Source organism: Perca fluviatilis, chromosome 14, assembly GCF_010015445.1.
Source record: "Perca fluviatilis chromosome 14, GENO_Pfluv_1.0, whole genome shotgun sequence".
NCBI classification, from domain to species: Eukaryota; Metazoa; Chordata; class Actinopteri; order Perciformes; family Percidae; genus Perca; species Perca fluviatilis.
In genome coordinates this window covers 31873395-31900206 of record NC_053125.1, presented here as the reverse complement: position 1 = coordinate 31900206, position 26812 = coordinate 31873395, and the positions used below count along the sequence as shown (strand labels likewise).

The following is a 26812-nucleotide window of genomic DNA, read 5'->3' as shown; positions in this document are numbered from 1 at the left end:
GTGACAAACATTTATTTGATCATGTTCACCACATTATGTAATTAATCATGCTCATTGATCCTTCTGCAGCAACAAAGGATTACTATGCCAAGGACAGAGAAACATAGTTCGGCAGGATTTCTCGAATTGGTAGACCTACACTGCTAGTGCTGAGGTTTCTGTGTGTACAAACTACCAGAAGGAACAAGCAAATCTGGCCTAATCAATTGCCAGAAGAAGTCAATATCCTAGGCGAAGGGTGGTTTTTGTTTCCCCTGTAGATAGTTTATTTGAAATAACATGTAATACAATACGACTCATGATACATGTCCCTCCCCCAGGTACATACCTATTGGTATGACTTACCACCAAAAACAGGTCAGCCCATTTTGTGAGCTTCCACCGTGTTGGCAATCAGGGATGGCATTACTATGACGGAATGAAAGAGACATCCAAAGCAGGTGGTGGAGTTGTTAAAGTCAATGATGCGGAAGTGAGGAGACTCATGTTACAAAGCTGGATTGCAGGACACTTGGTCCTTGTAACAGTAAGCATTGTCTAGACTTTCCTTTGTGCCCCCACACACATACCAAAAAAAATGTTATAAAGTTTAAACAATCTCTCATCATGACATACTGCTTTACATGCTTCACAGAAAAATAAATAAAATTGGTGGTGCGATCGTCACATGGAAGTCTGAAGATAAGGTAAGAAATTAAGAAAACGGTAAAAATAAACCACATCTATGACCCGAATAAAAATGTTAAATTGAATTAGCAAAATGTTATGTGAACAGAACTGTGTTAACGGACTATTAAGACAAGAAGGGGGTATTCCTACAATGGAATGAAGAAGTCCAAAACAGGGTGTGCAGTTGTTCAAGTTAATGATGCACAAGTCCTGACTCTTTTTATTATGAATGTGTGTTCAATAACGCCCGCCTCAGCGGGAGGAAAGGACATTTCGACATTGAAAAATCACCGCCAAACTTACAAACTAAGTATTTTAATGTGCGATTGTTTTGATGTGGTGAATGTGTTGAAGTTTATGTTATTCTTGTTTCCAGTGTACAGCGACTCCAAGAGGAGTGTGACGTTGTTCCTGTTTGTTGGGTTAAAAAATTATCTGGGATGATGTTGAGGAGGCGTGCAGGAAAATGTGGGGAAATCAGCATCCTGAACCAGGAGGACAAGACAGCCTTTACTGCAGAGACAGAAGCTGTAAGGGGCATGGCTGGCAATACCCACCTGGATTGGCCTGAGGAGGAATGACTTCACTCACCCGTGGGCAAGGTCCAGTGTGTACCTACCTCCCCATGAGCACAGCAGGAAATTCAGCATAGAAATGCTCTGTGCTTCAGAATCCAGGGAACTGGAGACCTGAGACATGCACATAGCCTACATGCATATACACTTACTCTTGTCTTTTGGTGAGAAGAAACACACACACACACACACACACACACACACACACACACACACACACACACACACACACACACACACACACACACACACACACACACACACACACACACACACACACACACACAAAAACACACACACAGCTATGTGGTGAGAACTGCTTGCTATCAGTCACACACTCACTCAGAAACACGGATCTAGGTCTATCTATATCTACATTTATAGCCATAAAACTCTCTGATGTGATGTACACTCTGTTAGAAATGCCATGAGGTTCTTCCTGTCATGTCATGCCTTTTCATGTTATGTGTAGTTTCTCACGGTTTCATGTTGGTTAATATCTTCATGTCATGTCTAGTCTCTCAAGGGTTCATTCATATAATTTTGTTATCAGTTAATCCAAACTTTAAAGAGACTAATTTATGAGAATTTAACAGACTCTACAATATCTAAAATGTAAGGAAAATATTTTATCTGAAATTTACAAAGGCTAATTCATGTTCATGCAAGAGAGACTTCCTAATCGTAATTTAACATTGACTAGTTTATCAGAATTTAAATGAGTGTACTTTCTCTGAATTTTACAGAAACTAGTCAATCTGAACTTTACAGGTACTAGGTAATCTGAACTGTAGAAAGTAAAGACAATGTGAACGTTAAAGGGACAACTTTTTTTTATTAGGAATGTGTGTGTTCAAGAATAAACACACCCTGGTTACTTGAACAAAAATGCTCTTCATGTATAAAATTATTCAGATATTACACTTCATGAGGAACAGTTTACATGTACCACTTGGCTCGCACAAGCAACCTGCTGTGCATGCTTTGTTTAAATCAGTGGTTCTCAACCTTTTTGTGCCAGCGCCCCTATCCATTATCCAGGTCCCTACCGCCCCCATCAAATATTATGTAGGCTAAATGCCCCGAATATTAATGATTATGCCCCAATATAGGCCTATTATTGTTGTTACTATTGTTATCAAAAATAATCAAAAAATCAAATCATTGAATGACAAACAACACATGTATTAGTTTCCCAGGTATCAAAAAGCCATGTGAATAGAATTATATATATTTACAGGTTTTAAAGAAAAATGCAACCATTTGACATTCAAATTAAATAACAGCAGCCAATCAGAAGCACTAGATATGTAACATTCAAACTATAATTAGGTATTATCAAAAGGCCTAGAAGATGACTATAATTTGAATGTCCTTTTTTGTTTGTGAAGTTACCTTGGGTGTCATGAAATGAGCTTTAAATAAAATGTATTATGCTTATTATTATTATTATTATTACAAACACTAACAGTAGCCAATCAGAAACAGCTAGCAATTTAACATTCAAATCTAGTTTTCATTCAAATCTAAAATCGAACTGTACCAACGGAAAACAAGCTGGCACTTATCAAAGGATCACACACACACACACGCAAGCACGCACGCACGCACACACACACGCACGCACGCAAGTATTTTGGTGATGACAAACGACTTGAAGAACGACACCTACTGCCGAATGGAAATAAGTTTACAACCTTTGAAAGTTAGTGAGAGCCCTTTGTTGATGCTTAGAAGAGTCTAGGTTTGCTATGGCCTGTCTTGCGAGTAAATAGCAGAAAAAAACGTTTGGAGAAAACGCCCCCCCACATCGCGCTGTGTTTTGTGGAGGTGTGAGAGTCCCGTACAGTAAACAGTGACATCACTTCCTCTATCGCTTCCATAAGAAAGTTTTAAAACACCAAATATAAGCCCTCAACTGGCCGGGAGTTTATGGAACAGCTGACTGTTTGCCAAACAACAACAAAGCACAGTCTATCTCTCGCTCGTCTCTTTTCTTTTCTCTCTTTCTCCGTGAAATGAAGCTGCATTCAGGTACAGTAGGAAACGTTGTGTTTAATAAACCATCTGACGAAAAAGTGTTACGGTTAAATATAAAGTCTACTTGTGCTACATGCCCCCGCCCCCCCCCCCCCCGCCCCGCCCCCCACCCCCCCCACCCCCCCCCACCCCCCCCCCCCCCCCCACCCCCCCCCGGCCCCCCCCCCCACCGCTGCCCCCGCTCCCCCCCTCCCCCCCCCCCACCCGCCCCACCCCCCCCCCCCCCCCCCGGGGGGTTCTTTTTTTTTTTTTTTTTTTTTTTTTTTTTTTTTTGGCTAATAATTACATTTTTACTCCGGACTCCATATTTACGGTATGCGGATAGGACATATTGGGCTTATAATACAGATATGTGAATGGTGGAATTTAGCGGACAACCATTTGGGGGTATGTGGCGGGGGTACGAAAACTCAGCATCGGTTGCAACATCAATGTCAAAATAATATGTATTTTTGAACTCGATTTTCTCCGTAATTCTACAGTAAATATGGACATATGGGGCATTATTGGAAACATTTTAATCTATAGTATGTGAATCGGGTGAGAAATTCAACGGACAACCATATTTGGCCGTTGGGGGCAGTGCAAAGTCAGCATCTGTTGCAATATCAACGTCAAAATATGTCAAAATGCGTATTTTTGAACTCGATTTTCTCAATAATTCTACAGTAAATATGGACATATGGGGCATCATTGGAAACATAATAATCTATAGTATGTGTATCAGGTGAGAAATTCAACGGACAACCATTTTTGGCCGTTAGGGGGCAGTGCAAAGTCAGCATCTGTTGCAATATCAACGTCAAAATATGTATTTTTGAACTGGATTTTCTCCGTAATTCTACAGTAAATATGGACATTTGGGGCATCATTGGAAACATAATAATCTATAGTATGTGAATCAGGTGAGAAATTCAACGGACAACCATATTTGGCCGTTGGGGGGCAGTGCAAAGTCAGCATGTGTTGCAATATCAACGTAAAAATATGTCCAAATGCGTATTTTTGAACTCGAGTTTCTCAATAATTCTACAGTAAATATGGACATATGGGGCATCATTGGAAACATAATAATCTATAGTATGTGAATCATGTGAGAAATTCAACGGACAACCATTTTTGGCAGTAAGGGGGCAGTGCAAAGTCAGCATTTGTTGTTATGTAGGCTATATGTACAATTTTGAGATAAACACTGCCACCCAATGGCTGAAACAGGCATTTTTTTTTAAGGTGGAATCGAAAGTTAAAGAGAACCGGAGCGAATGTGGAGCCAAGTTCAGCGTCGTCTTCTGATCTTAAGATATTGATAACGGGCAGCTCAGTGGCTTAACAGCGGATTCATCGCGATTATCTTGCGGACAGTAACTAAAACTCCTGAAAGGAGGTTAGCGGATAGCAATTACGGTTTTAACCCAGCTACTTTAACACAACCAGAATCAAACGATATAATGATCAGTTATATATTCACAGAACAGATTAATAACCAGATATGGCCCATACATGATTACAATCAGATCACATTAATGGCAACAGCCGGTAGCGAACCCTTTGCTCATTAGTAACAAACCAAAACGCACTAGTTCTAATATCTGCCCAGAACTGTGTAAGCCTCTTACTGTACATGCGTTGTTTGTCAGTTAAGTCTCGCCAGAGCTTAACGATCCGTTTCGATCCAAGCAAGGGGACGAGGCGTGATCCAGGTCGACCAAACAAGAAACAGAGCGTAGTCCTTTTCTTGAATCCAGGCTGATTAAGCCCGCTGCAGATGAAGGAATACTTCGGCCAGTATTCCCTCGGATCCCTTTTGTATATCAGGCCGATATAAAGTTTGTCCCAGCTCGAAACTTCGACCAGCGAGGTAATGCTAGTTTGCTAGCTAGCTAGCTAGTCCGGACTAGAGTGCTTCCTGTAGCGACGTGAGTCACGGTGGAAATGCGAAGAAACACACAGTGCCGACAGCTTTTATCCTCCCTCCGCCTCCTAGTGGCGGGGTGGTGCATTCAAGGACCCGGCGACCAATGGGAAAACTTCAACCTGGTCACAGGTGTGAAGCAGTTCTTTGTCTCACCACCAGTCTGCCTTGCTGTCCTCGTGTTGGATGCACTTTCTCCATTTTTGCGAAGTGGCGGCTTTTTAGGAGTTTTGTGAAACTGGCTTTGGAATTCACATGTAGGCCAAGATCCTTTGTCCTGCCTCCCCTGTGTCTCTGCAGTCAACTCAATCTGAGCCAAATCACTGTTTAACCAGCTTCTTGGTCCCAAACATCATTGAGGAGAAATGTTTCCGTTGTCATCTGTGGTCCAAAGTCCTTAAGACAATGGGCCAAAAGCTTTAGTCCAAATACACAATAAATGATCCCAAAAAGTCACGAGTCCATTGAAAACATACATATAGATCATCATTACAAAAGCACATTAGAATGAAAACAGCACCATTTTTCTTTCTCAAAGGGGAATGATCTGCGTGATTCATCTTTTACTATTACTTCAAACATTTTGACTAACTTGGTCAGCAAATTGCTACTTTTTTAGCAAATCATTGTCTATATCAGTCACGTGTCATTCTTTGTGCTCCATTCAACACCCTGAGCAGAAGATTTTTGTGTAACATCTTTGTGGCCAGCACATAGAGTCCCCCCACAAATATCTAATATCTCCCCCATATTTTTTTTTTTTTTAACAAAATATTTATAATCTAGGGAATAAAAAGAAATAAAATAAAAATAAAAAACACATTCGGTAAGAAACTTCAGTTGAAAAGCTACTACCTTGACTGTATCAACCCCATGATTTCTCAGAGACATCATCAGAAACATGAAAAAGAATAAAAACCAACAAAACAAAAAATAGTGAAGAAGATTAGCTACAGTGAGATCAGAATGACTAAAAATGCAATGAATTTATCTTCATGTGCCTGTTATTTATCATTTTAATTGAAAAACAACAAGATGCACAAAAATGCCAAATATGCATTTACTAAATTATCAATTGAAAACCCCATAAGAATCTTAAATTATTTTTGTTACAGTGTTAGCTAACGTTACATTGCTTAAAGTAGCTCAATTTATTTCTCCATACTGCTAAATGTATCTCACACCCCCATTGGACTCTCTTCCCAGGTAGGATGGGGAGTCACATCGGTGAGAGTGTAAATTCTAACAAAGGCACCTTTTGTCTTTGTTTTGTGTGACTTAAAAGAATATGTGTGAAAAAATTCTAACAGCTGCTGTTTTGACTTGCAATGGGCTTATCAATCACTCAAACATAATCCTACTCAAGGCAAAAACCAAAAGAAAATAAAAAAATAACAGATGATTCAAAAATAAATGCACTTATCTCAACTACTTAAAACATTGAGCAACAAACCTTAATTCACAAAAACTCTGAGCAGGCATTTTGCTCCCATTTTCAACTGCTAGCTGCTCATTCATGCATTCACTGAGAAACTCCATTCAAACTTTAAAACATTCCACATCTTTCATACGTTCAGGGTTCGCGCCCAACTCTTCAAAGACATTTATACCATTCCCACTTTTAATCCGTTTCCACTTTTTCAACTGTCCAATTTCTCACTGCTTCACCCTTTTTTCACAAAAATCAAGCCAGCCATCCAATCAAAAACATACCGTATAGAAAGTGTACTATCCAGTTCTACCTAATGGAGCCGCTGTTCGTTCTGCCACCCAGAGGATGGAATCCTCAATGCTATCAATTCAACAGAAACGAATATCCACAATTAATCCACAAACACACTGCGCCTGTTATCTCAACACGTCCACAACCCCACCACTGAGCTGCGCGCTCTCAATTTCAACAAACCAATCTTATTTACAATGAAGTTATAACCACACACTGCTTACAATTTAAAAACAGTTTATCACAAAACACACACACTGTGCGAGTACGCTGCCGCGGACTCAAATCCCAACACCACAATTCTTATTTAAAATGTATTTACAGTAAGCCTCTCTTTACAATCCTAAGTGTATATTTTCACACAATTCGACTATACCTATATTAAATTGATTTTCCTATTTCCATGCTATGGTCAGCGAAAAACTGAAGGGTCTTCCAATGGCGCTCTTATCTCCGCCGTCGCCCGCGAGATCAGCATTACCAAGTCCTACTCTTCACAGCTGTTAAGCTGGCTTTTAAAAAAAAAAAGTCTTAATCTTTCCTCCGTGCCTCACAGAGACTAGTTCTCTGTCGTCGTCCCCGGTCTTTCTATTTAAAATGTATTCTTTGGTTGTACACCCGGCCAATTCAAATGGACTTGTAATTGTGCACACGACTCAAACGGTCTCAACTTAATGTTGGTGCAGCTTAAATTTATAATTTATTCTTTGGTTCTGACCGCGCCAATTCAAATGGACTTCTAATAAAATGCCCGCGACTCAATCGCTACTCGGGTCTCCGTCCCGGTTCGGCTACTGTGCATTTTCCATGGATCTTCTTTCAGGCTTTTAAGCTTAATACATACACATCACACACAACTCACATACATTTTGCTTTTGATTTATCGTTTTCCAACGTAGTCTTCAATTGGGCATTACCTTTATCAATTACTTTTACAGGTTTTAATAGACTTACGAGTTTGACGCTGCTGAACTCTCCCACCTAAATCTTTCTAAATTAACTATTGCAGATTTTTGATAAAAACAGGTTCTGGCTCACCTTTCAATTTTGGGCCCTGTGTGAGAGATCAGCAGACACCAGCTCTTTCTTTCAGTATGCCTTATTCCTTTCGTCCTCCCAAAAATCCACGTCGACGGTCACCAATTGTTAAGAAAATCTAAAAGACGTGTTCGTTTGATTTCTGAGGAGGAAGGAGAGGCTGGGGTCGAATTGAAAGATTAGCAAAACTGCAGCTGACAGCGTGCTGAATTCATGCTTCTCCTTGTGGAGTCACATAAAAACAGCCATGTGACATGACAAACAATACACTGTAAACAGCGGACTGCGAACATGCTTCTCCTTTCGGGTCCTTTTGAATTATATTCCTGTCGAATTGTGGGTGTTTCCTTGACTGAAAAGTCTCTCAGGTTAAGGACACACCTCTGATTAGATTAACTCCAGGTCACAGACAAAGGTCATTTATCATGGTAGTGCTGATTCTATTCAAGTTTACAGAGATACACATTTTCTTTGTTCTAATCCAGTCTGGCCTAGCAGGGGGGGCCTCGCCCAAAAGCCAGAAACAATAGGTGTCCGTGTGTGAGGACAAGGAGCTTTCTCCTGTATGCTAAATGACAGATTCTTTAGAAGTTAAACCATCACCAATGGTTTAACTTTTTATAACCTAACATTTCATAGTTCGTTGTGTAACTTGGCTTGGAGTCAGAAAACACCCTGAAGCAACACTATCCTCAAATCATAATATCATGTCATAATGTCATAATATCTGCTTCTATAGATCATATTTAGTGTTGAGTTCAGTTAAACATCTGACAGAAACAGTCAGATATTGAACTGAACTGTAAATGTAGTTGTTTGCTGTGAAACTTCAACAGTCTGTTCAGATATACTGGATGATAAAGAGCTGCAGTTTCTCTCTACTAACATTAAAGGCGTGATAGAATGCAAAACCGATTTTACCCTGTCATAGTTGAATAACGACAGTTCGGTGGGTAAATAGGACATACATAGAAGCTCAAAATCCCACTGACACCCCTTTACTATGAAAATCTCATATTTTGAAACTGCCGCTGAAAACGGGGGAATCCCAACAAAGCTGAGTTGCTTACGCAAGCCGTCTCAAAATCCGGAACCTTAAGAGAACAGTCACGCCCCAACATTTACATATCTACACAACTGACCTGAGATCAGGTAGTCTTCTGAATCTAGCTAGGTCACACAGATCTCTGCTATTCCATTACAAAATTCACTTCTGAAACTTTTTATGCGAGAAATCAACCATATAAAGCTCAAATATGGGCCGCTTTACGAAAAGGATGACTAATTGCAAATTTTCTCCGACTGTGTGTCGGAGTTTAGTGCCGGTGTTGGTGCTGCCTGGGTTGCTACATCCGCCGCCCTGACCGCAGTGTCAGCGAAGCTTGTTACGCCCGCAATCTTTTACCGCAGCCCGCAGGTTCCAGTAAATCTTATAATAGGTATGTGTGTTGAGTTATTTAAACAAACAATCGGGAAGTAAACGCCTCTTGTCGCGCAAGTCTCATTGATAGAGCGCGCGTGAGATGGGAGTCCATCAATGAGACCTAGCTAGCCTCCTCCTAACTCTGACATTCACAAAAATACATTCAATTGAAACCGAAATCGGACAAGTGTTAGCTAAGCTTTGTAAGACCTTGAGGAACCTATAATATTCATGCCGTGATGAAATTCAAACTGTAAATATACTTTAGTTATGCGAAAGTGAGCAAGCTGCGATATTTCTCCATTGTAATGAATGGGACATATAGCAAGCAGCTGCTCGTCTCTACAAAGACGCCTTTATGCGTTCATAAAAATGCCTTAAAATCAAATCGGACACAACGGTTAGCTTTATAAGACATTGGGGAATGATGTTATATAAGTGGACGTAAAATTCAAACTGTAAATATAATTTATTGTTAGGCGAAAGTAGTAGCTAGCTAGCGCTGCGTTATTTCCCCATTGTAATGAATGGGAAGATATAGCCAGCTGCTCGTCTTGACAAAGAGCTTCAGCATCCGTAAAAATGCCTTAAAATCAAATCGGACACAACGGTTAGCTTTATAAGACATTGGGGAATGATGTTATATAAGTAGGTATGACGAATTCAAACCGTAAATATATTATAGTTATGCCGGCAGCCGGGTAAGCGGGAGCCCCGTAGTGCAGTATCCACAAAGGGTGACTTTGCCTCGGTATGGAGCCCAGCAGGCTGCGGCGCTCTCGTCAGACTGTGTGGAGCTCCTAAAGTCCGACTTCGCTTTACCAAATTTGCAATTAGCCATACATTTTTTGTAAAACGGCCCATATTTCAGCTTTATATAGTTGATTTCTCGCTTAAAAAGTCTCAGAAGTGAATTTGGTAATGAAACATTGCAGTGTTCGGAATATGAGATTCTGTCGCTTCCTCTAATGTATGTGTATTGGGGATTCGCTCAACCAATCAGTGCGCGTCGTCTAATGTCTGCGTATGGCAAGTCGCTCAACCAATCAGCGCAGCTCATCTAAATATTCATGACCATACCATATTTGGAAGAAAAGCTCTTGTTACAAATAGGGCCAAAACACAGGGATGCATAAGGGCCAGTAAAATATCAACCAGGCCATTTTCAGCCCAACCAATGTTACATACCCCATTAGGAGACCATAAGGAACAGTGTGAAATACCCTATATAATCATTCTATCACCCCTTTAAAGAGGAACTGACACCACATCCTGACTCAGACTGAGAGGGTGGTAACTGTCTGAGTTTGGTCTCTTTTCTGTTTTCAGCTGAAATGTTTCTGAAATGAATTAACTGTTGGTTTGGACACTCTGTGGTGTGATGTGTGCAGTGGCGGTTTTGGCACAGGCAACCCAGGAAGCCGCCGGGCCGGCATTTTTCATGTCACATGGGGGCGCACGAGAACTTAAAAAAATAAAACATCCTCTGCGCCACGGCGTATTTCTGTTTTCTATCATTTCACTGTGTGGGGAATTGGCAGATCAGCGCCCCCAGCAGCTGCAGGCGCCCTGCTTGCTGAGAGAGGTCAACACCCCTACTTTCACAATGAAATGGACTAGGCCGTAAAGACGCAGCGGGCGTCAAAGATAAACAAAGTGACAGGAGAAATGGGAAGTACACAGAGACGGAGCAAGACCAAGACGAGTCTAAAACTTTCTTTTATGTCAGTGGTCTAAGCGCCAAAATGAAACAAAGTTACCAAGCGGCTCAAATAAAGAAAAAAGCGAAAAGACATGTTTTCGGCAGTAGCAGGACCTTCATCAGCTCCCGTGGCCGATGATAGTGGTGTCGGTCTCGGCAGCAGTGGCTGTCACTAACCAAAATGAATAGAGTGCAGCTTTGAGTTGCGCATGCTCAGATTTAAACGGTTTACGGCATAACGTGTCATACCCGATGTTAGCCGAGTCAGACCGGCTTTGGTCGAGTGCAAATGTGAGTTGCGCATGGTCAGATCTAAACTGTTTTACGGCATAACGTGTCTTACTGAAATTTGTGAAATCTGTAAAATAATAAACTTTTCTCTTTACATACAATAACAGAAGATGGAAATCATTTCTAAAACGTTTTAGCTATCTATGATTGTTTGGTTGCTAACGTTAGCTCAAAACGCCATTAAAGTGACAGTCTTTGTGTCCGATTGCTAACTTGTAGCTAGCAGTCATTTCAAAAACGTTTTAGCTGTCTATGATTGTTAGATTGCTAACGTTAGCTCAAAACGCCATTCAAGTGACAGCCGATGTTGTGTTTGATTGCTAACTTGTAGCTAGCAGTCATTTCAAAAACGTTTTAGTTATTTAAGATTGTTTGACTGCTAACGTTAGCTAAAAACGGCATTAGCATCTAGTAGGCCAGCTACTTGATTGCTAACGCGTTAGCTAAAAACGCCGTTAGCACCTAGTAGGCTACTTGATTGCTAACGTTAGCTCAAACCGCCGTTAGCATCTTGTGGAGGCTACTTGTCGCAGTGACGCATGCGCACTCACATCTGCACTCGTCGCAAAGTGACGCATGCGCAACTCAAAGCTGCACTCTACTCACTTTGGGTAGTGACAGTGGCATATGCACAGTGGGGAGGAGACTCAGGAGGAGACGGACAGAAATGAGCACAACTCCCCTTAAAACACTTAACCCCTTGATAAAACTGAGTGGTGGACTAACTGTTGATGATAACACTACAACAATAAAAGACGTAGGGAATGCTTTACTGTATGATTGCATTAGTAGCCTATATAAACGTTGCACATCAAGCAAACTTTCTAACGAGAATTGTAGCTTTTGTATCTGCATTGACAGACAAAAACTCATGATAGACCTCTTCAAATTAAAGCACAGGACCTCTTGAAATGATAAATATATATATACACCTTGTTTTATGATTCATTAGGAGTATACAGTTTTAGTGAATAAATGGCACTTTGTTGAAGTATTTAATATGTCAACTCTCACTGATTCTTGCTTACTCATTACATGGCGTTTGTAGTTTAGGAGTAGGAGTTGGTTTACATTTTCAGGGGAGCGCAAGGACGGGTACAGCTTTATCAATACTAGTTAAACAGTTTTATTCCCAACGTGTAAACATTTTAAATTATTTGTTTTTATATTCTATCCTATTATTATTTCATGTGTATTGTATCCTATTATTTCATTTATTTTCTGTGTGTCTGATATTGTGCTGCTGCAACACTGGTATTTCCCATTTTTTGGGATCAAGGAAAATCCGTCCGTCCGTCCGTCCCAGGGCAGATGTTTGATCCCAGTCCATCCCTGTCAGTCACTGTGGCTCCAGCAGAGAGGAGCTTATCCAAACTAAAGTTGATCAAGTCATACCTGAGGTCAACCATGTCCCAGGAACACCTCACTGGCCTCGCCGTCATCAATGTCAATCACTCAATATGGCAGCAGATTACATACTATGACATCATTGATGATTTTGCATCAAGGAAGGTGAGGTTTTAGTTGTTGTTTGGGTTTTCTGTTCTTAGTGCTATAGTGTAATAATTAGATTATATTTAGTGTGTCTTCACATTTGTGTGATGAAGGATTTGTGCTATTTCAAATATTTATTCTATATTGTGTCTTTTGGCATTGTTGGAGATAGAGATTGTGCACCTTGAAAAAAAATTGTGGGGGCTCGAGGGGGTCTCGCCCGGGCGTCATTCAGTGTAGAACCGCCGCCCTGGATGTGTGTGTTGACATGTTAATGCACTTTATTTTGTACCCTAAATGTTCCTCTAATACAGTGACGCTTGAATTAAAAAGACCTCTGAGCTGTTCCCTGCTGACCTGAGCATGTGTAAAGAAAGAGAAGGAGCTGTGCTGCCCCCTGCTGGCTGTCTGAATCAATTAATATGACGCTCTCATCCAAAGAGAGTTTTACATCTCATTGTAAAATAGTCTGTTTTTCATGTGAACATTTGTGCAGGAATGTGCAATTTTTGCCCATGGGTATAAAAATCTACAGTTTAAATACATTTAAATACTCTGTTTGATTTGATGACTGATCACAGAAATGTCAAAGGCTACTAGTTAAAAGGAAGTACAGTTTAAATGTTGACTTTTTTTCTTCTTAACATTTATTGCTGCTGTGAGAGCTGATAAGACAACCCAATTCATGTGAAATGGACTTCACACACACAGAGCTGCTACAGTAGAAGCAGACTTGTTAACCACAAGAGGAACAAGTCACGATGTGAACATGTCAGGGTGCCACACAGACCATTCGTTATTAACACTTGTTAAAATGTGACTCAAAATGTAGATGAGATTCATAAAATGTAAAATGTTGGTCACAACTTTGAAACCAAAGAAAGCATTTTAGTATTTACATGAAAGTGGATCAATAAAAGTATGTGTAAAGCCCAGTTCAGACCAAAGATTTTTGGGACGAACATTCAAGAAATCATCGCATAGCTTGAAGTCAGCTGTAAAGCTACCAACGTCATACAGTCGATACCGTTATTGAAAGGAACTCTGGGAGATGAAGTCCCAGAGGCCCGAAAATCAAATCTTACGGGCGATACCTTTAAAGCAAATATTTTGCACATATTCTTATTTTGACTGTAACACACTAAAACACATTAAATTACTTTAATGTGAAATACCTAATTGGCATTCTTGATGTGTAGTTTAAAAACAGTTTATTTGAGTCTCTTTCTGATCCCCTTTTCAGTGGTTTAACAGAGGCGAGGTGGTGCTGTGTTCACTTACTTGCAACTAAACTGCTGCGACCTACATAGAGAGAGTTTTGTTTGTTTCAAGATTATTAGAAGCTGTCTTGGCCAAAATATAGTACGTGCACAACATACTTACACTCATATAACCTCATGTTCATAAACCATCTTATGTTATGCATGCATGTGTATGTATGTATCTCTATACATGAGAGTATGTATGCATGCATGTTACTCTGCCAGTCAAAGAGGAAGGAGGAAGAGTTTTACTTGATGCGGATATACACTGAAAAAAGTCAAGACATCATTTCACCAACTGTCAGGATGGAGGACACATCTCTACTCTGGCTGCTCTGTAAGTAAACTGTGTTTCTGAAAAATATCAGCTGAAAGAAATAGGGATCGACCGATACTGGTTTTGCAAGGCCGACACCGATTATTAGTAGTTAATGTAACTAAGATTTGGAACTGATTTGCATTTACAGTTAAAATGAAAATCTTTAAGTCAAAATTAAGATTTTGGATTGTTACAAACTCCAACACAAAACCTTGTTTAAATGCTTTAACCCTGGGGGCGGTCTTCCCGTCAACCTTGAAATAAAACAACCTTTTTTCGACGTTTTTGACGCCCATTTTTTCACAGTTTGTATTTGCTTTTTCCAACGTTTTAAATTGTAAAATTTTTCTTCTTTACATTTTCATCGCTTATTTCTACGTCCCATATTTTCTGATATAAAACAAAAATTGAAAACGGGTCAATTTGACCCAAAGTCAGCACTTTTAAGGGTTAAGCAATTATTTAATTAATTAGAACGTTCAACATCACACCCATTATTAAAGATCTGCAAACTGCCAAAAAACGTCCCAATAATCAGTCAATACCTAGAAAGAAATACAAGATGAAAGGAAAACTTTTTCCAGTTTACAATTATGATAATGTTATTTTGAAGGATTGTGTAAAATGATTTAAAGCCTGTTTTTAGCGTGTTCTTTTCATTTATTATTTAAACTTTGAACCGAACCAAACTCCAACTAACCAAAGTGTCTTATCTCTTCAGTTCTGACCTCACTGCTGAGCTGCCCAACAAACCAAGGTCAGTACACTGTTTTCTTGATGGAAAAGGTCGTGTTTAGCCCTCTGGGGCCTAGCAAGGATTTTTGACAACATCTGGTCCGCTGGTTTTATTTTCTAAAAAAGCTTGTAAAACATTTATTGATATCACACACACAGCAATGCTACACAATTATTTGTGTTGTTCAAAACAGTTCTCCTATATATTTGGAGTCATCCACTGCAAAAATAAACATAATGAACATTATAACTCATATAAAAGGACAAACTATTTACATTTCTTCAAAAATACCCAAATGTATCCCACATATCTAAACAGTGACGCCATTCTCCTCTGTAGAACGGTGTTAGAACGGTAATAGACGATCTTTGATCACATCTAACTATCCTGACTTGTGTGAATGATCTTTCCTCTGCAATGAACAATCTTTGTTCACCCTCGGATGCCTATATATGGTACGCGTGACGGAGCTGCCTTCCATTGGATGTGTCAGTACCCGATCCGTTCAACCGGTACGATCCGTTTTGCGCGATGCAAGATGACCCATTGCATGCCATGAGCGTAGATGATAATGCTGCGTTCATGCCACGTCGTCGGGCAGTCTGTCAGTAACCGATCCGTTCCACGCTAGCCTCCACCGTGATAGCTAACAGCTAATTCGGCTAACCGCTACCGACAGCTAGATTCAATTTAAAATAACGCGCGCAGAACGGATCGTGCAGGCAGAACGGACAGCTAGATTCAGTCTAAAATAACGTTAAGTCAAACATAATGGGGAAAGCAGGCTATAGCTAAATTAAGACTTTACAGTAATAACAATAAAGACAAGTGTTGAGTGATTGTATTTTTAAATGAGCACAAGTAAAGTAGAACTGACGTAACAGCTGTTATATATGTTAACGTTTATTTTCAAGTTTTATTTTGAGGGTCTTTTAAAGTTTACATGCTGTCTCAGCTAGCGGTTAGCCGAATTAGCTGTTAGCTAAACTAACGCTATTAGGTGACCAAACGTCCTCTTTAGCCCGGACATGTCCACTTTTACCTACTGTCCGGGCGTCCGGGAGGTTTTATAAATTCATGAAAATGTCCGGTTTTCACTGTTTTTCATGGCCCATATTAAGCAAGCGTACTTAAATTGACTGGTGCTTTGCACAGTGTACTACGGTACTTTGTTGTGCGGCATAATCCCGGCGGCTGCTTTGGGGGGGCTCTGCGATCGCGCACATACACAGGGACCAGAGCAAACAGCGGAGCAGCATTGCACACAAAATGCTGCAGCGTTTCCTGCTAAAGTTTTCCCACCGTGGTCAGAAAACACGAGGAGACACTTTGTTTCTCTCACTATGACTCTAAAGTCATACCTCCCGTCACCCTTCCCCTTAATTCTCCCTCGCTATCTATCACCACTCCCAAACACACAGACATGCCGTTCGACACACACACCAGCCGCATTGGCATAAACATCAGGGCTCTCGGCGAAAGCTCTGCGTGGAGCAACCATAACAACCATAAAAGAAGACTTAGTGCAGCTTAACAGTTGAACTGCAAAAAAAAAATGTCCCACGTACCATCCCGGTAGGGACGGGACTAGTTGGAGGCGGAGTGCAGCGCGTGTGCAAAGCTGGCATATATGTTTTAGTGTCTTTATTATTTATCTTATTACATTGAAAAGGTATTAAGACATATTTTGTTGTAGCTGGATTTTCTAACACAGAAGAGGTCATATTTAGAACATTTCATATTATTTATTTATTTTAAAAGAGAGATATTATTTTGTTACAGGTTGTTACAGATTTTATTTTATTGGTTAGAGTTATTTTTCTTAGACCAGTTCAACGCGTCCCATTTCGTTCAGCCAATCAAAGCCTCCACCGAATTCGAAAACGAAGCCCGCCGTTGTCCTCTTTTGAAATCAAAGCAATAACGTTCCAGTCGGAACCGGTGCCGTTGCGACGAACCGCATGCCGAAGCGAAGTCAGTACCGAACCGTTGAAGTTAAATCCTAAAACCCAGCTTCCCGAAAAGCCGGTATCCGCAGCAATTCCAGTTGTCAGTAAAGTTGTTTAAACGGCAGAACTGTTGAGCCAGTTCCACCTGGTGAGGGCGCCAATTTTAGAATCGTTATAATCAAGATCCAACGCCATTGCTGAAAGCGGAACGGTTCGCGAAAGCGCCGGAAAGGTGCGGGGACAGATTTGGTTTAAATCGGTTATTGAAGATGCGGAATATATCTTTGCGACGCGCAACGACGCAGGTGGAAGCAGTTCGGGTTGACCAGGTGGTGCGTTGGGTCCTGGCGATGACCATCCAGTTTGTTGAACGCTGCTCACCAGTACGATGAATCGAATCGCGTGAACGAATTGCGTCCGATAGCGATAAAAACATATCCGAAAAGCACTCCATGGAATCCCATAGTGGCCATCGTTTCCATCTGCAGCGAAGTTTGACCAGCCCGATAAATTTAGGTGATCGAAGCGGAGAAACTTCAATGGTGATTGGAATGTACCTTAAATGACAATCCCCTGAAAAGTCCGAACTGGGGAAATGAAATTAAGCGTAGTGCGATACCCGCGTAATCTCGAAGAAATCGGCGATGAAGTGGATTTCGCATTCTGCTGGACGCTATAAGTTCGAGATTTCGCCATAGTCGGGCAGAAGCGCTGTTTTATTACTCCAAAACAGCACGGAATGGAGAGCCGGTTTGAGTTCATTTCTCAGCTTCTGGAGTCGCAAACACGGAAGGAATAAAGCGAAAATAAAGCGAAAAGATTAAATAACAGCGAAGCAGGAATCGCGTCCGCATGAATTGATACGCGGCGACTTCTGACTTCGTCAAACGTATGTTCTGAAACCGAACGGATAAAGGAAATATCCCTTTGAAACCGAAGGCAGATAGTCAGCGTGGGGGCAAAGTACCGAAGTATAAAGAAGGAAAGCGCCCACGCATACATAATGAAACCGGCGATATTTGCCCGGCAAATGAGCGAAGCAAGCTTCCCGCGCCGGATCTATCCAGTTTGAGTTTGATTCCGGCGCTTCCCCTGTTTTGGCATCTGACCAGCGCCACCATCCGCCAGCACGATATCAGTGTTTCGATATGATATTTCAGCCGCCATCAGTTGCCCGTCCGCTCAGAACAAACGTCCATGGCGAACCTCATCCACAGCCATGATCCACCACGAATTAGCGCCGATTTTAAAGTGCCATCGCAACTGCCATAGCCAGTTCAACCGATTTCACACCTGTCCAGACCGCACGGCGGCGCGAACGCCGGTAACGGCGCATGAATCTCTACGAAGTGCTACCAGACTCGCGCGGCACTTCGCGAACCGCGGTCTGCGAATTTGCGCCAGGTCCGCAACCCGGTTTTGCACGGCAGCGAACGTATACGCCCATTTGGCGGTTTCGGTTCCACGCCTCCAGATTTATTGTTGATGCATGCAAGCCCTTTTCATGCAATGGAAAGTCTTCGCAGCGAACCCCTGGATCCATGGATTTGTTCCAAGGCAACTTCCTTCATGCAGTTCCAAATGCTTGATTCAAAACACATCTTTAACTTCGATGAAGGATTTGAAAAGGCATCATTCAGTAAGTGAGGACTTTGAAACAAAAAATTCTAGCCTTCAGAAGATTCTTTGTTTCAGCAAATAAATGAAAATTCCGATGCTTTTAAATGACGAGCTTAAATGACAAAGTTTCTTGTTAAATGAAACAACCCAGTAAAAATTTTGTATACTGCCTTCAGCCTAACCAGTGGCCCAGTTCCATCCCATGCCCAGATGACCCAGATCTTCCTGATCCGGGAATGCATTTCTTAGCCTGGAAGTGAGCCAGCCCATGGCGGAAGAAGGTAGCCATTTTGGGAAGGTCAGTTTGACGCAGCAGCTCAATGCATCATCACCAGCCTAGCCCTACTGATAGCTCATAAAGTTCTACATGAAAAATGTAATGCTATTAATGAATGAAGTCATGATGATAATTCATGTACCATTATTACAAAGTGAAGACCTCAAAAAGTGTTACCAAAATATGTAATAAATAAATATGTCACTACCAGACAGATAATCATCGATACAAAGCAGTCATCCTTTTAGCCCATGCTTGTTCTAAAAAGTATAAAAAAATGTTTTATGTTTAAACAACCAAACTAACAGATGTATATCCTGCCTCATCTCTTTTACTTTAACTTTGTTAAATAATTGCAATCTTAAATCATGATAATATCGACAATATAAAGCAAAATGAAATACATTTTCGATTTCATTGAGATCACATAAATAACACAGTCCGTCTTCCACACTGGTGCCCGACCAATGTCCTGTTTCAATTCCAGACCTGAACTGAGCACACACAAATCTTTTCACCTTGGACAGATTCAATTTTACATTTTTCTAAATACCAAACTAATTTTTAATCAAACTAGAAGTTCTAAGTTTTGGTTTGTTCTAAATCTCAGCAGCCCATTTCTCTTTAAACTGGTGAAACATTCTTTTCCCTCCCTCGTTTCCAGTCTCTCTGACTGTGAGTCCCAGCAGATCTCAGATGTTTAAAGATGAATCTGTCTCTCTGAGCTGTGAGGAGGACGACAGCTCTGCTGGATGGACTCTGAGGAGGAACACAACCAGAGAAACCAGGACTCAGTGTGGAGAGGGTGGGAAAAACTGCTGGTTCTTCCTGTAAAATCAGCTTCATGGTCCCAGGGGACAGTGGAGTTTACGGTGTTAGTCCGAGAGGGAGCAACCAGTAACAGCATCAGCATGACTGTCCCTGGTAAGATCAGACTGTGGAGTCAGTATTGATGAAGCTGTGTGTGAATGGATGACATGCTGTAGTTTGACTCTGTGTTGAGGTGGACCAGTGATCCTGCAGAGTCCTGGTCCTCCCTGTGATGGAGGGAGAAGACCTCACTCTGACCTGTAAAACAAAGAGGTCCTCACAACCTCCCAGCTGGTTTCTATAAAGATGGCTCCTTCATCAGGAATGAGCCTGCAAGTCACATGACCATCCACCATGTTTCCAGGTCTGATGAAGGCCTCTACAAGTGCAACATCAGCAGTGTTGGAGAGTCTCCACCCAGCTGGGTCTCTGTCACAGGTGAGGAGGTTACCTTTGATTTCAGGAGTTCATTCATCCAGATATTCACCTGACAGCTGATTCTCTCAACACGGAAACCTCCGACAACGAGCCCTTCTACAAGCTCTCTGCCCCTGACACTTCAGCTCCGCCCCCTGACACCACAGACCCACCAACCTCTGCAGCTCCCGACACGTCACGCAGCTCCACCCCCGGCCTTAGACCCTCCCCTTGTGATCAGACTGGTCGTCCACCTGGTGGTGTTCTGTCCGTACTGCATCTCCACTTTCATCATGGTGTCTTTATATCGACACAGGGCCACAGGTAACAATCTGAATCATTCACTGACCTTATGATCAATCAATCAATCTCACACCACCACTCTGGTGTTGATCAGTTAACAGCTCATCAATTATCTACATTTTCTGTCTAACCTGCTCTGACTGTAGGAAATAACCTGCCTGGTTCTCCGAGTTGATGACCCCTCCCACCCAAGCTGAGAGGGGATTGGATGAAGACTATGATGATATCATCACTGCTGTCACCACAGAGCATCACTTTTGAACTGATCTGAAAAGCTCAATTTTCTCATAGATTAGAAAGAGTGGAAGCCTCAGAAAGCTGGAGTGGCAGCGACACCATCAGCTTGTTTTAGTCGAGCTGAAACGGGCCGCTTCAGAAGTAAAGGTTTCTTCTGCGCAAACGTTGCTCTGAACTGGACTTTAGTAGCTTATAGTTGTTCAGGTTCTGCTGTTAGTGGTGTTGTTGTTCATGTCTTAGATGCCAAGTTTTTAATCTCTTCAGATCAAATAAAATAAAATGATGAGCATCTTTTCTCTCTGTGCTTTGTGATCATAACTTCACTTCTCTCATATCAATCAGCCTGTTTCCTTGTAGCTGACACTGTGACATATACAGAGGAAGGAGGCTGTTACTGGCTGTCCAACTGCTGTTGGTCCTCACCAAGAGAAGAACCTCACCAACTCTGACATCACATTCAACATGGCTGCTCGAAGCATCAACAGTAGTGAAAGCTGTGTGAATATACTGTTTATTATCACTTCTGTTTTATATCTTGGTTGGTTGACACCTTGTTGAGTGACATTTTGCAGGTGAAGCCCCAGGAGGCCCCTGACATTTTGGGGCCCCTGGGCCTTTCCCGGTAGGCCTGTTCAGTAATCAATGCCCACTGTTTAAGTGTTTAAATATTAACATTCACAACTAACACTATACTTTCCTTCCAAAAAAACTTTTAATAACTGCATTCATACAAAGAGCAGCTACAGTATAAGTGTAACTGAGGGCAAGAAAGTAGTGAAGCCAGGAGCTCAGGTGTCCTTTCATGAACTTGGAACCTTGGAACTAACACAGAGACACTGAAATATAAAACATGTCCTTTTAATAAGACGCACGAGATGGTGCCCTGGTGTAATGGGAGGAACCTGACGTTTACAAGTGACACTCCAACAGTGGAAAAGAAAATAATGTGCACTGAATACAATATAAATGTAACCCAGGGTTTCTTATATTGTCTAGACTCAGGGTTAGCTGTAAAATAGACACACAGTCTTCCAATGCCAGAACGCAGACAGCACTGCACGTCTCACTTTATTCAACACAACACAGATTAAACCAAACACATACCACACTTTATCCACTTCTGTTTTCCCCATCACAATAAAAGCTCCATGTTTACTGTCAGTGTTGGGCAAGTTATTTCCTAAATGTAATACATTATAGATTACTAGTTACTGTAATTTGAGAGTAATTAGTTATGTGACAATATTACTGTCTCTGAATTTTAATGCTTTACACTACTTTTGCATTACTTTTACGTTACTTTCACCAAAATAACAGCAGAAGTTTGACTTTACATTACATTACATGTCTTTAGCTGACGCTTTTATCCAAAGCGGTACATATAATTAAGTGCTTTCAACTGTGGAGGTTCAAACTCCAGACAAGTAGTAAGTGCAAGTACATTAGCTTTAAATAAGCAACGCTACAAAGAGACATATGAAAGTGCAGGTTCAAGAATTTTTATTTATTTATTTGTTTGTTTTATTTCATCCGAGGTTTAGTCGGAAGAGATGTGTTTTAGCCTTCGGAAAGATGTGTAGGCTTTCGGCCTACAATATTTGGCAGGTAGCTTGTGAATTTCACAAACCGGATCAATAAAGTCTCATCTTTATCCACTTTAAGACATCATGATTCATAATATTTTGTATACTTAATATGAATATGCAAAGTAACTAAAGCTATACAAAATAGAAAAGTAAAGACGCATCAATAGGAAAGTAGGAGAAAATGAAAATACTCAATTAAAAGTACCTTACAGTTGTGTTGAAGTACGGCATAGTTACTTTCCACGGCTGATAAAATGCAGTGGTATTTACGTGTAGCAAGACTAAACATTAATTCAACGACATGTTTAAATCTTTCAGCAGCTCGGGCCACACTGCTGTTCTGCGTGACGTACCGTCACCTGTTGGGACACAGATGTTGTCCATACCGTCTCTGGTTCTGGCTCTGACCACGGGAACAGTTATGGGACAGCGCCTCGCTTAAAGCGAAGTGTAAAAACTCCCTGAAAATAATGTCCATCTCGCAAATGTATCTGTCTCTGCAGTCATCTCAACCATCGAATCCAGCAACATGAAATAATACTCACAGCTTTTTCCTGTAAAGAAATGTTTCGCGGTGTTGGTGAATTCTTAAAAACAAAACACCACTAAATTTTGCATTAAATTGTGTTGTAACTCGTTACTGAGATTGTAACGGGTATAATATTACCGAAATTTAATTAGGAATGCGTTATATTACTGCGTTACAGCAAAAGGAATACATTACTGTAATTACGTTACTTTTTGTAACGCGCTACTCCCAACACTGTTTACTGTAACTTCCTATTAACCTTCAACTGAGAGGTTACACTATAAAATACCTTACATACCTCCCCTCCCCGAAAGAAATGTCCCTGTTTCAAAATACTAACAGCCAGAATATGAAGTACAAAGAAACAACAGCAAAACGCCATAAACACAAAATAATAAATAAAGATAAATCTCATTTGTAACAGCATGTAAATCGCAGTCACCTCAAACACTGAGTAAACATGGACAATTAAAATGATAGGGGACAAAGTCCCTGAAACAAACTGGCGGTCTCACAGTCCATCCAAAGCGAGACATCTGTGTCTGTTGTGGCTCACTGGGCTCGTATCCTGAACACTCTCTGCGCCCCCAACGCCCAGTGGCTCCTCATGTCTGCAGTCCCCGTTCTGTACCCCCGACCAACAGTAAGGGAGTTGAGTCCATCCTCACATCCTCCATCACCATCTGGTACGCGCTAGCACTGCCACGCACAAGGGCTGACTGCAGTGTGTCATTTGGTCAGCTGAGAAGGTGATTGGCTGCAATCTGCCGCCGCTCCAGGACCTTTACTCCACCAGGACTCTGAAGCGTGCGAGAGAACACAAACTCTTTGAGTCACACCACCAGAACAGTTTTTTCCAATCTGCCACTAGCCTAATCAACAAGTCCCAGAACCCACCCTGACTCTCTCCACACCCCACCTCTGGCTCCTCATGCCACTGTACTCTCTCTGCTGTACTGCGCTTTTTCTTTTACTTTTAATACATACTGTGTATATATTTATACTTATATTGTTTATATTCTAATACTTGATTTTCTTAACTTTTTTATATTAAGAGAATGTGTGTCATGCACCAACAACATCAAAACAAATTCCTTGTATGTGTAAAAACCGTACTTGGCAATAAAGCTTTTTCTGATTCTAATTCAGATTCTAATATTATGGTATGGGGACCAAAGATGAGGTCTCCATGAGGGAAACCCTTTTAAATGAATGCTGAAGCACTACAAAACGGCAGGGTTTCTTTCTGCTGTGTGTGTGGTTTTAAAGGTTTAAATACAAAAATATGTGTAACTCTTTGTGTTGTCTTTCTTTATCAGAAATATGGGTTTCTTTCAACCAAATTAACCAAAAATAGCATGGGTGGTTCCCAGTGAAGTTCTTTGCAAGCAAAATTAACAATCACTACTTTCATAGAATTTTGGGGGTTTTATTTAGTTTTAGAGCATTTGTGGTCTTCCCGGGTCAATTTTGACGCGGTGGTGCAATGGGGCACTTTTGCGCACCAACAGCAGATGAACACACACCAATTACATGAATGCACATGCGGAGACACACAAACATCCCCACACACATCCACACACACATACCCCCACCCCCACCCCTACAAACACACATATTCATACAAACAGCAGCTGAGAACTACCTTATGTTATTGATCACATTATTGTGCCTTCCAGCATATGGAAATGCAAACAAACACACACACACACGTGGACCACAAACATGCACATAATACTCAGGCATGCATGCGACATACATTCGCGCACACACACACACACACACACACAACATACTGAAATTGGGCAATGGATCATTATTATTTTCGAGATGAACACACACGCCACACATGCTTGTGCACGCCCACACACACACACACACACACACACACACACACACACACACACACACACACACACACACACACACACACACAGAACACACACACACAAACAGTAGCTGAGACCTGCAAAGATCACACTATTGTGCTTTTCCGCACATGAACATGCACATATGCACACAAACATGCATGCCCAATCTCACACACACACACACACACACACACACACACACACACACACACACACACACACACACACACACACACACACACACACACACACACACACACATAAACAGCTGAGACCTGCAATTTAACACACTATTGAGCTGTCCTTACATAAAATTACAACACACAAAAAAACCCCACACAAAAAACCCACCACACCCCCCCACCACAAAAACACCCCCACACACACAAATACAAACATACAGACACAACTTCAAACTACAGTTTTGTAAACTTGTTGTTAATAACACCTCTTGATGCATCTTTTCCTAAATGGGGACAATTAAACTTTCCGTAAATAATGTTTTTCCTTTTGGTAGCTCTCCTTTGTTTGTGAATATAATTGCATCAGTTAATTTTAACCTGGGAATATAATAATTGTCACATACCAGCCATTAATCCAAACACAACTAATGATTGATGATCCTCATTTTACTCCAAAAGGTAGGTATAATTTCATGTAAATGAGGTCTGTTGACCATAAATAGAAAAGAATAAGTATAAAACTAGTTGAGATGAATTGGAATGAAGTTGGCTAATACAGAATTAAGTGATTAATTATAATTGTCTATGCTTTATAAACACGCGCAAGCAGAACAGGTCACTGGGTAATATTATTAATTATTCAATTTTGACCCGGAAGACAACAAGTGTGATTATTGGCTACGCTATAAAAAAATGAAATAGTTTCAAAACAGTATTTTCACTAAACTTTGACTTATACCAGTCTGTGATAACCCATCAACATATGTTCCCATTGATCTCAACTGTTAGTCAAATAATTCATAATTACAGCTTTTTAACTCCGAAATTAAGTATTATTTGAAATACATGTAGTAATAAAATAAGTGTAAAACTAGTGGTAGTAAGTTGGAAAGAAGTTGGCTAAGAAGATGTAACACAGAATTGGGTGATCATTTATACTTCATGCTTTATAAACTGGCAAAACAGACCGGGACAAAATTGACCCGGGAGGACAACAAGTGCAAGGTCGCGGGAGGAAAACACAGAGGTAAGATAGGAAGGATGGGGGGCCTGGCTGTGTCACGTGGCTTCAAATGACAGTTTAGATAGTGAAAAAACTAACTTACTTGTTGCTGCCCTTCAGAGTTTGGTTTGACTTCATGTATTAACTTCTAGCTGTGTTCTCATCAACGTGACCATCTGCTAGAAGAATTGGGATGTATCCATGGAATGTTTGTGTACCATCTGATGGCTTGTATGTTATGAAAAGTTGCCGGTGAAAAATGAAAAGCAGTCAAGAGTGTAACAGTGAATATGTCTAGTGTGGAAGAACATCCTGAATATCTGCTCATAAGGAGCTAAACAATACGGCCTGAAGATTTCTGTAACTTTTAAACTTGTACAGACTGTATCTTCACTGACTACAGAATCACACCTCAGACGCTCTGCTCTGTAGCTGTTTGTGATTGGTGTAAAGTTTCCAACCGCTGGCTGATGTTGCAGCTGTTTATAGTCTGCAGTGTGTTTGTTCTCTGTTCTCTGTTCTCTTTTATTTATATAGCGTGGATCGGTTAGCCACAACCAGAACAAATGTTCCATCTGTCAGAGATGTGAAACCCACAGAACCACACGAGGGAAAACAACCGGTGACACCAGAGTTTATTGATCCTGCACAGAAACAAGTACATAAATACAATGTAAATATCAGTTAATAGTTATTATCATTAGACTCTGTTCAATAGATATTTGTTGGTTGTTGTGCAACGTATGAAACACTTACAGAGGAACAAATCTAAGAATTAAATAAGAAGCATTTGTTTGAACGAAATACATCTAAAGAATGCAAACATGCTTAAGGGGTGAAGGTT

At 40.9% G+C, this 26812-nt stretch overlaps 1 long non-coding RNA gene and 1 pseudogene across 1 annotated transcript; both read left to right on the top strand.

Annotated features, from left to right (window-relative positions):
* The first annotated feature begins 404 nt into the window (after positions 1–404).
* On the top strand, positions 405–1367 carry LOC120573055. Its single transcript, XR_005641626.1, has 3 exons — positions 405–526; positions 635–686; positions 1046–1367. It is a non-coding gene; the product is annotated as an uncharacterized LOC120573055 (long non-coding RNA).
* A 13039-nt stretch (positions 1368–14406) lies between these two features.
* Positions 14407–20339, top strand: LOC120572902 (annotated as a pseudogene).
* The last annotated feature ends 6473 nt before the right edge of the window (positions 20340–26812 follow it).